The 9978-nt window shown below is 38.5% G+C and overlaps 1 protein-coding gene across 1 annotated transcript in view; it reads left to right on the top strand.

Annotated features, from left to right (window-relative positions):
* Nucleotides 1–196: 196 nt before the first annotated feature.
* The window catches only part of LOC101853851, a 31172-nt gene continuing 21390 nt past the window's right edge, over nucleotides 197–9978 (top strand). The window contains exons 1-6 of the mRNA XM_013082118.2: nucleotides 197–343; nucleotides 5154–5315; nucleotides 6490–6603; nucleotides 7777–7893; nucleotides 8647–8814; nucleotides 9730–9843. The gene's annotated coding sequence lies outside the window, so the exon portion shown is untranslated. The remainder of the gene's footprint in view (nucleotides 344–5153; nucleotides 5316–6489; nucleotides 6604–7776; nucleotides 7894–8646; nucleotides 8815–9729; nucleotides 9844–9978) is intronic.

Genomic DNA, 9978 nt, shown 5'->3' with positions numbered 1-9978 from the left:
GAGAGAGAGAGAGAGAGAAAGAGAGAGGGAGAGAGAGAGAGAGAAAGAGAGAGAGAGAGATCGATAACCTAGTCTTTCCAATGTTATGAAAGGTTTCCTGGCCTTGAATTCACCTTACTTAGAATCATTTTCTCTGAAGAGTTTTTCCCCCTAGAAATAAAGTCTTAATTTTCTCACGGTTGTACCTAATGTTTAAAAGTACCTTTAATTCTTCTTCTCAACGTAATAGGTTGTCACTCCCAGGGCAAGTGCTACGCCTTCGACCAGGACTTTGTAGAAAACTGCCACGATTACACTTGCAAACAAGAGGGAACTACGTTCAGCCCTAAATTGAAAAAAGTCCGTAAGTATAGCGTCAATGTGTTGACTTTCGAAGTGACTCTGTTTGAAAGAAATCAGAATAATAATGTTGTGCTAACGAAACGACTGTGTTGAAAAAAATCAGAATAATATTAGACTTGCAAAGCTTCTAAACTAGTCAACAAAAATTAAGGAACATTTGAAAAAAAAAGTGTATAACTTCGATAGCAAACTTCAACACGCAATGAAATTTGGTACACATTTTAATCAACATGTGTATAGCAAGTACCTAAAAAGAAAATTAAGTTATTCCATTTTAACTTGCTTGAAAAGTTAATTGAGTTTGGTAGGGGTTAAAATCGCAAAATCCCAAAAATTGTCAAGCGGTTTCGAAATTATTTTAACTTCTGACTGCAACAAAACCAAACAGTTCAGATGATTTCAATAATGAGTATGCCCACCACGATTGTCCTGGTATTCAGTACACCTGCTCCTCATCGAGTTCATGAGATTGGTGAACACTCTCTGAGGCATCCCCTGCCACTCTGTCTACAGCATCTGAAACAGTTGTTGCGTGTCTCCTGGAGGGGGTGGTTGTCTCTGACTCGACGTTGCAGCTCATCTCAGAGGTTTTCTATGGGATTCAAGTCCGGACTGCAGGCCGGCCAGTCCATTCGGTTGATGCCAGCGTGCTGCATGAAGTTTTGGACAAGCAACGTTCTATGAGGTCGGACGTTGTCATCCTGGTACACTGCATGTGGCCCCATCTGCTGCAGAGTAGGTAGTGCTAATGGACGGAGTATCTCATCTCCGTAACGTATTGCAGTGAGATTCCCTTGCACTTGGTACAGAGGTGTTCTGTGGTTCAGACTGAAAGCACCCCATACCATCACGGAACCACCTCCAAAAGGCATCACTTCTCTGATGGCTCCATGGAGGAGCCGCTCTCCGGGTCGCCTCCAAACCCTGATACGGCCGTCATTGTGATGCAAAGAGAACCGGGACTCGTGGCTGAAAAGAACGTTTTCCCACTGTTGACGTGTCCAACTTACTTGGCGTCGCCAAAAGGCAAGACGAGCAGCCCTGTGTGCTGGGGTGAGACGCTGGCGGACTGCTGGTCGACGTGCATTAAGTCCAAACTCATGAAGACTGCCGTCTTCGTACTGTCTGACAACTAATGTTAACATGAGTTGCCGCTCTCAGCCGTGTCCGGATGCGATTTGCAGGAGCGGATCTCGACTGCGGAGCTTGTCTATGAATGAATCGGTCTTCCCTTGCATTAGTGGCTCTTGGTCGACCTGATCTGGGTCGCTCTTGGGCACTACCAATGGCGTTGGCACGCTGTATCAGCCGTGAAATGACAGAAACGGACACTCGAAGACGTGTAGCAGCTTGTCGGAGTGAAACACCATCTTGTACCTAAGCAATGGCTCTTCCTCTGTTTACATCAGACAATTTCTGTCGAGGGGGCATGTTTATGCTTAGCCCTACAGCAGCAGAATGGTGTATCCACAGTGCAAATGAGCGAGTGCAAGTCACTCTCGAGACATGAATCTCGCAATTGAAAACTGATTTTTGAGCGTTCATAAGTTTTCCTGACGTAAGAGCTAGAAAATAAAAATCGATAATTGGAAAACATTGGACCTTTTTGCCCCCTCCCCAGCTCATCGCACAGGAGTCACGTGCACTTCAAACCCTGGTGTGTACAATCCCTTTAGTCACAGAGTAACATTTCACCAATATCTAGTTTTACGAGTAAAAGTAAAACTTCGAAAGAATGCATACAAATATATCACTCTTTTTACTGTACGTTCCTTAACTTTTGTTGACTAGTTTATATTATGTGGAGCTAGACTTGTTCAAAGAGAAAAAACACTTCTCAGAATGATCATAATCATTCTGAAAATTTAGATTCTTTGACTTTTTTTTTCTTCGGACAACTTTCCCGGTGGATGTACCCTAACTTTTACCAGCAAACAAACATTCTGTTCGGTCATATTAGCCTGTGCCTTACACATTAAATGCATTTTAAAGAAACTAATTGGAACCTTTTTAAAAAATTCTTTTAAAATTAGGACTTAAGCATTTTTTTATAGTTGTTTATTTGCATGCTTTTTCTAGGCTCATTAAAGAGTATGTCCGCGGTGTTTTGCGCCAAGAACGTTGAACATTGTTACCTGGTATTGTGTGTCCACCCGAACGACAAAGGCAGCAGTAAACCAAAACAAAAATGCACAAGGAAAATTAAATCATCAATCAAACTAGTTTGTTCAACTCGATACATTCTCTGATACTGTCGTGAACGGTTGGATACTTCTAGACATTGGTCTGCAGCTTCAAACATGGCTGCAAACACAGACTGTGGTGCATGGTTAGGCTCTTTGCATTTGCGTCCAAAAGGCGTGAGCTTGATTCCTCATAAGGAAGTTTTAGTTTTAAAAGAAGTTATATGGCGCTCGCAACTGCACAAGGTCATATGAGCGCCAGAGAATTAGAGGTGTTACAAGGGAGTAATAAACATAAAAAGAAAAATGGGAGATAATGAAGATAGATTTTTGATAGGAAAGAAGAAGCACACCACACCAGAGCATTTGCCAACTACCTACTGAGGAAGTTTGCTGCATATTGTTATAAATACACCACCAGGTTTGACACTGCCAGGAAAGGAAAAAGTTGCTTTTGCCCGTGACTCGTCTTAAAAGAGTCTATTAAAGTTATAGTATGTCTGTGTGGATTTGACTGTAAAATGTTGATTAAAGGAACAAAAAAATGTAAGTTTTCAGTTTTCGTGGACTCTCAAGGGAAGGAAATAACTCATCTTTGGCGGCCACTTTCTCCCAATTTTACATATGAAACCATGTGACGTACCACCTCATTTATTCTCAAATATCTCGACTTCTATTCGCGATAAATGGATATTTTATTCTTCCAAAGCAAGACAAAAGACCATGCTGCCTAAAAAAATTGAGAAGAGCCTGATTCTACCGCGTCGAGACACATCATATTATAATTTGCCTTTCCCTTTTATTTGGAAGGAGGTAAAAGAACTGAGGGTTTTTCGTACAAGCTGTATATTTGTAATACTGTTGACATTGTTCGGCTTTTTATAGGTCTACCGGATACAAACTGTTATAGCAACGCTGTTGTATGATATAAACGAGGAATTTATTTTCATTTTCAGGGTAAGGAAACAGTTTCTTTCCTCAAACTCTACCTGAGGCCTGTTCATAGTCATTGCATTTTCTTGACATTAGTGATATCTATAAATCTTGGCATGAACGTATGTAAGGGGTCGTGGTTAAATCAGGCGCTAGTCACAATATTACAAACATTTTTTCCACTTGTTGGTCCATTTTTATCCGGGGAGGCTCGTGGGGATAAAAAGTGGACGTGCACAATTGAGCTATCGCATGTTGAAGATAGTCAATGGCATAGTAAATGAGACGGTGTATAATTTTAGGATCTTTGGGTTGGTGAGGGAGGACTTCGTGCTTTTATTTTCATTCATTTTACTTGTCGCTTTGATTTCTAGTACTAAATTTGTTTGTTAGCTAAACATCAATTCCGTTCATTCTGTATTGGAACTGAACCCTCAAGTAATAACATTCTCTACTCCACTACAAAATCATTCAAAGGCACAACTCATAACACTGTCACGTTCACCTCCCTCAGGTTAACGTTAACAGAGTCACTTAAAATAGAGGCAAGACAGACAATGAACCAATCACAATTCACTTGAGCACTCCGCTGGATTGCTCCGGGGCTTGTATAATATGGGCAAGAATAGCGCGCGGTCTACCGCGTCTATTTTTAGACTGCCTACTGCGGGCTATGTTTCGGCACTATTCGGCAGGAGCACATTTGAGATGTGCCGTCTTATTAATATTAATCTACCGCCAAACTCGCTACGAGGGCTGTCATCGATTGGGGTATCCCCGAGAGCGATTTATAGGTCAGGTTACTAGGTTACACTGTTGAATATCCTATTATGTTTAGCTAAAATGCGTGGGCCTTAGCATGGCACGGCGCTATAGACACAGAAATGACAGTTATGGCGCCAGTGAGGGCCTAGTTTTCATATAATATTTGGCTAGTGTTTGTTTCTGGCTTCTTTTAGTTCACTATTGTATTTGTTTTACGTAACAGAACATTAAAAAGATTGGGCGGCACTGCATGACCGTGCTCTATGGACGAACCGCGCCTGATTTTTATCAATAAATATTAATGGACTAACTGCTTTAATAGTTATTGTTATTATTATCATTATTCTTATTTCTTCTTCTTCTTCTTCTTCTTCTTCTTCTTCTTCTTCTTCTTCTTCTTCTTCTTCTTCTTCTTCTTCTTCTTCTTCTTCTTCTTCTTCTTCTTCTTCTTCTTCTTCTTCTTCTTCTTCTTCTTCTTCTTCTTCTTCTTCTTCTTCTTTTTCCTTCTTTTTCTTCTTCTTCTTCTTTTTCTTCTTCTTCTTCTTCTTCTTCTTCTTCTTCTTCTTCTTCTTCTTCTTCTTCTTCTTCTTCTTCTTCTTCTTCTTCTTCTTCTTCTTCTTCTTCTTCTTCTTCTTCTTCTTCTTCTTCTTCTTCTTCTTCTTCTTCTTCTTCTCATAATTATTATTATTGTTACTATCATTATTATTAATATTATTATTATATTATTATTTTTTATTATTATTATTTTTTAAAAATATTATTATTACATTATTATTATTATTATTATTATTATTATTATTATTATTATTATTATTATTATTATATTATTGTTTTTATTCTTATTATTACTATTATTTATTATTATTATTATTATTATTATTATTATTATTATTATTATCATCATCATCATCATCATTACCTCCACCCCAGGCTGCACGGATTCCGAGGGCGTGTGTCACGATCAGGGCGAGACATTCTCCTACACGATAGGGGAGACAACTCACGACAAATGTACCTGTAACCTCGTCGATAACACACTGAAGTACTCCTGCAGCGGTGGGAGTGGAAGCGGAAGCCCCAGCGGTAATGGAGGTACGTATAAACGAGTGCGATCTGTTAAGCCACTTTTGTTTTTTTTTTTGTTTTAGTATAGTGTATTATTGCTTTCGCAACTGCATAATATGGTCACATGAGCGCGTTTAGCGTTTTTAGTTTGGTAGCTATTAATTTTTTAATTTTGCCTGGGTGTCGGCCGAAGCTTACTTTTGTCTATTTTGAATCACCAAATGATCTTTAACGTGCGCTTTTCCATATCCGAGAAGGCAGGGCTTTAGATTTTACACCTACCCTAAGAGCAGGCATATGGCTGACAGACAACAGTAAGGTGGAGCCGAATAATAGCAGTAGAAAGGCTACAGGAAGAGTCAGAAGCCCAGAGGAGGAGGCAAAAGGAGAGGAGGGCGGGGTGAGGTAGAGACGAAAACAGAGGATAGAACATGGTTAAAGCGCAGGAAAGGAATTGAAAGGAGAATATTTTATAGAAGAAAATTTTCCGTACTTTGCGGGACCTATTGAACGAGAGGCAAACACCATAATCTCTCGACCATGAGAGCTCCTAATCCACGTTTATTTGTCAATATTCTTGGTCAGACTGAAGAGGTAGCACTACTGTATCGTTGGTTATTGGTGATTGGAATGTCCAGGCCTCAGAAAGTAACTGTGTCATTTCCACAAAGAATACAAATTATGTACCAGTACGAGTCAGATATTGTTATGTAGAGTACGGCGTTGAAAAATAATATTTCGTGTGACTTTCTGCATTTCTTTGATCATGCAATAATTTTGTTGGAAGTAAATGAAGAAAGTACTACAGTATGTCATTCATTTATATTACCTATTACACAGTAAAATATTAGTCATTTATTAATAATAGTATCCATTTCGTTACGTTTCAGACCATAAGCTTTGATTTTATAGAATTGCTTTATACTCAAAGTTAAATCGAACAATAAATGCATAGTACCCGAGGTACAGTCCCTAAATTTCCGTTTCTTAAGTTAATGCTGAATTATGCGAAATAAGTGCACATATGTTATTTTAGCTATAGAATAATCTCGCACTAGATATATTTTTAAAATGCATTTGAAAAAAAAAACAACCAAACTATTGCATACACAAATAAAGGTTTAGTTTTCGAATTCAAATTGTGCAAATTATAACATATTATTTTGATATATTTCCCCTGTCGAAAATGCTGTTGTGGCAGACTGCACTGTAAACAACGCAACATTCCCGAACGGACAGACTTTTCATCTGCCGGGCCAGTCCGAGTGCGTCAAGTTCAAATGTACAGACGGACAAGCCCGTAAAATTTCGGAAGGTAAGGAATAATGACCATGAGCTTCTATATCGCTACCCTACATTTGGTCGCTTTTAAGGACAAGCGGGCGAACCCAGGTTACGTTTTTTCCCCTCAGAAATCTTGGCCTACATCAAAAGTGGGCATTGCCCTACTTATAGGAGAAGTTTGCTTTCATTTGTGTGTATTTTTTATTTTTTGTTGTTATAGAGAAAACTCTCCTCATTTTTTAAAGAAACTGAACAAGGGGCAAAACCTTTACCTTCGATTTTCTAAAAACAGCATTTTTCGGGATAGCCCCCTTGTGCTTAAAAGCGACCATTTACAAAGTTTTGTAATCTGCTCAGTACCTTGTTCTGTGAAATTTGACAGACACATTTAGCGTCCATTACGCCCAGAAGGAAAAGGAAAAGAAGGAGAAGGAGGAGAAGGAGGAGAAGGAGAAGAGAAGATGATTGATTCCTTAATCGTGCCATAGAAAGTTAGAAACAAGCACATCTCATATCTCTGCAACACCTTGTCATTCCTATTTTAACCCTTAAAAAACAAGTGTGAGGCAGCGTGGTGAAATCAGGCGCCCGTCAAAATGCAGAAATTGGAGAAACAAGCATGTTCCCCTCAGTTTGGAAATTTTTCTTGAATTATTTTTTTTTTTGGATCAACCTCTTTCATGTCAATATAAAGACACATATCCAAATGAATTTTACCTATAAAAAAACATCGATTAAATGCACTCAATATGTCATTTCTCTGTTTTCAAGGACTCTTTAGTTATTGAAGTAATCAAACTTTGGCGGTAATATTCTCGTTATTTTCAAAACTGAAACCAAGGGATCTCACTTCCTTCAATCGTAAATATCTTGAGTTCTGTTCAAGATAGATGGATACTTATTTCATTGAAAGCAAGGCGAATAAGTCAGCTTTCAGATGATACAATAACTCCACATGTCTAAAACTTGTCGAGAGCCTGATTCCACCAGGTTGTGACACAAATGAACAAACACAACACTGAGACATCCTAAGACCCATCATCATCTTTTCCTTTCTCATCATGCATCACGGTATAGGCCACGAACAAACACTTCCCACCGCTCTTTATCCTTGACCAGCCTCTTGATGTTGTTCCGCGTGTCCCCACTTTTCTGTACATCAATTTTAAGTCACGTAATATTCATCATTGTCTCATTTAATCAGGCTGCAAATCACGTAGTGGTGATTGCCATGACGTTGGTTCAGTTTTTGAAGAAAATTGCCACAAATACACCTGCACCAAGATTGGGACCAAGCTGAAACCCGAACTAACAACAGAGCGTAAGTATATGATTTCATTGTGTGTTTGATAGTTGGTAAGTAAATGAGTAAATATGTAAGTATGTTCATTCAGTGTTTCAGGCCATTGGTCCAAATCGCATCATATAAAACTCATTTGCTGAATAAAGTTTCCATAATGAAAGGGTAAAGGTTAAGCGCACATATCTTTCTTGATATATATATATATATATATATATATACGTTCAAATAGGTTTCATCCTTGTTCCCATATCTTGACGCGTCTGAAACTCGAATCCCGACGAAAGTATCCCAAGATGATGAATAGCCAACGCACGGAAACTGGTTCGCAAATAAATATCTTGATTGCAGCAGCTCACGAAAGAAAGAGCTTTGATAAGCAAACATCGTACTCAACAAGATGGTGCATCCCTCTCTTTGAACCAATTAAAAAAGTGTTCTCAAAATTCGGTGGCGCTCTCTTCGAAAAAGTGCGGACTTTGCTATAAGCGTTACCCTACTTGTATGAAAATCGATAAAAATGAAACTAACAAACTGTGTTCTTCCTATTCTTCTTCTGGAGAAACGAAAGAGAGCTTCAAAACCTTGACCATCAATGGTGTATTTATAGAGTTACCAGCCATCTATGTCCAGGTACTGTTTTAGCCTTGAGAGCTTCAAAGGAAAGACCGAAGCGCCATCTGAACCAATTCGCGGACTTCCGCAGACACCTTTTTGGCTGTTTGAACTCTCTTGTTGTGTGCAATCTTTGGATAACTGAAAGTTTTGTTACAGGCTGCGTAGATGCGGATAAAAAATGCCATGACCCCGGAGATACTTTCCCGTTCGAAATTGGTGGCAAAAGGTACGAGACATGCTCCTGCAGTGTCGTGGATTCTCAGATCAAGTACAAATGCTCTGGCGGCACTGGAGGTGGTAGTCAACCTTCGGACGGAAAGCGAGGTTGGTGCACTCATTTTGATAGAAAAGTTTTCACATTGTTATTGTATATGACGATGTAAAATTGAGTTTCAAAAAGCTCAGTATTGTTACCTTGTGTTTGATATAGTCTACAGATAAAAAGAAAAATGCTGCTCATTTCTACAAACTGGCGCTTTTGTGTTTATAGCAACAACAACAACAAAAATGTGAAGCCTTTTGGATTTTACAGACGTACAGTTGTTGTCACTAGTATACATTAAAATATTTTTAAAGTGAGCTTTTCAAAGGCTCCTGTTTCGACTTAATGTAGCTCTAAATAAGTTTTCTATTCTTTAAATTTATTTTTAGATTCTGCTTTAAAGATAGTTACTGTTACTTTTCTCAGAAATAAAATGAAAAAGTTGAAATCATCCTTGATTCGTCTGCATTATTTGATATTTAGTAAGCAAACCGTCTGTAAAAAAAATTTAAAACATCGAGGATGTTCAGTATGGTAATAGTCAATGAGAAAGTGAAACTGGTGTGAATACCTAAAAGATTGGGTCAGTCATGATGATGACTTGATTTTTGCAGAGCCTACCTTTGTCATGCTCCCTTGGTGCTATTGAAGTGTGAACAAGTGTGATAGGGCGCACAACAGCATTAATGATGTTGGATAGAGTAAAGATAAGTCTTCAAATGTTCACTCATAACTTGATACTGTTTGAGCAAAAATAAAACGTTGTCAAAAGTTGACTCAAATAGGTCTACAATTAATTTGAGCTTTTAAAAAGATTTGCTCACAAGAACCTTTTTATATAGATTAATGTTTATATCATTTATAAATAAAAATGAACTAAACCCGTTTGGAAGGTGGCTAGAAAACAATAACAACAAACAACAACAATAACAACAACAACAAAAACTAGGATAACATTTCTTCATGTCGTCTTGCAGATTGCAATGTCAATGGAGGAACTTACAGCGACGGGAAGAACTTCACACTGCCAGGCCAGTCCAAATGCTTCGTATATCTGTGTACGGATGGACAGGCGGACCTTATAGATAAGGGTACGGAACACCATTGTTTGTTTTGATTTACCCGAAATTAACTTTCTAGAGTTATGTTTGTTTGGTTATTTGTTTTACAAGTTACCATTTTCAGCGGGGAATAGATTTGGGTTTGTCAGGAGAAAGTGGTTTGGG

This window comes from Aplysia californica, unplaced genomic scaffold (assembly GCF_000002075.1).
Source record: "Aplysia californica isolate F4 #8 unplaced genomic scaffold, AplCal3.0 scaffold00159, whole genome shotgun sequence".
Taxonomy (NCBI): Eukaryota; Metazoa; Mollusca; class Gastropoda; order Aplysiida; family Aplysiidae; genus Aplysia; species Aplysia californica.
This window is presented reverse-complemented; position numbering and strand designations above follow the sequence as displayed.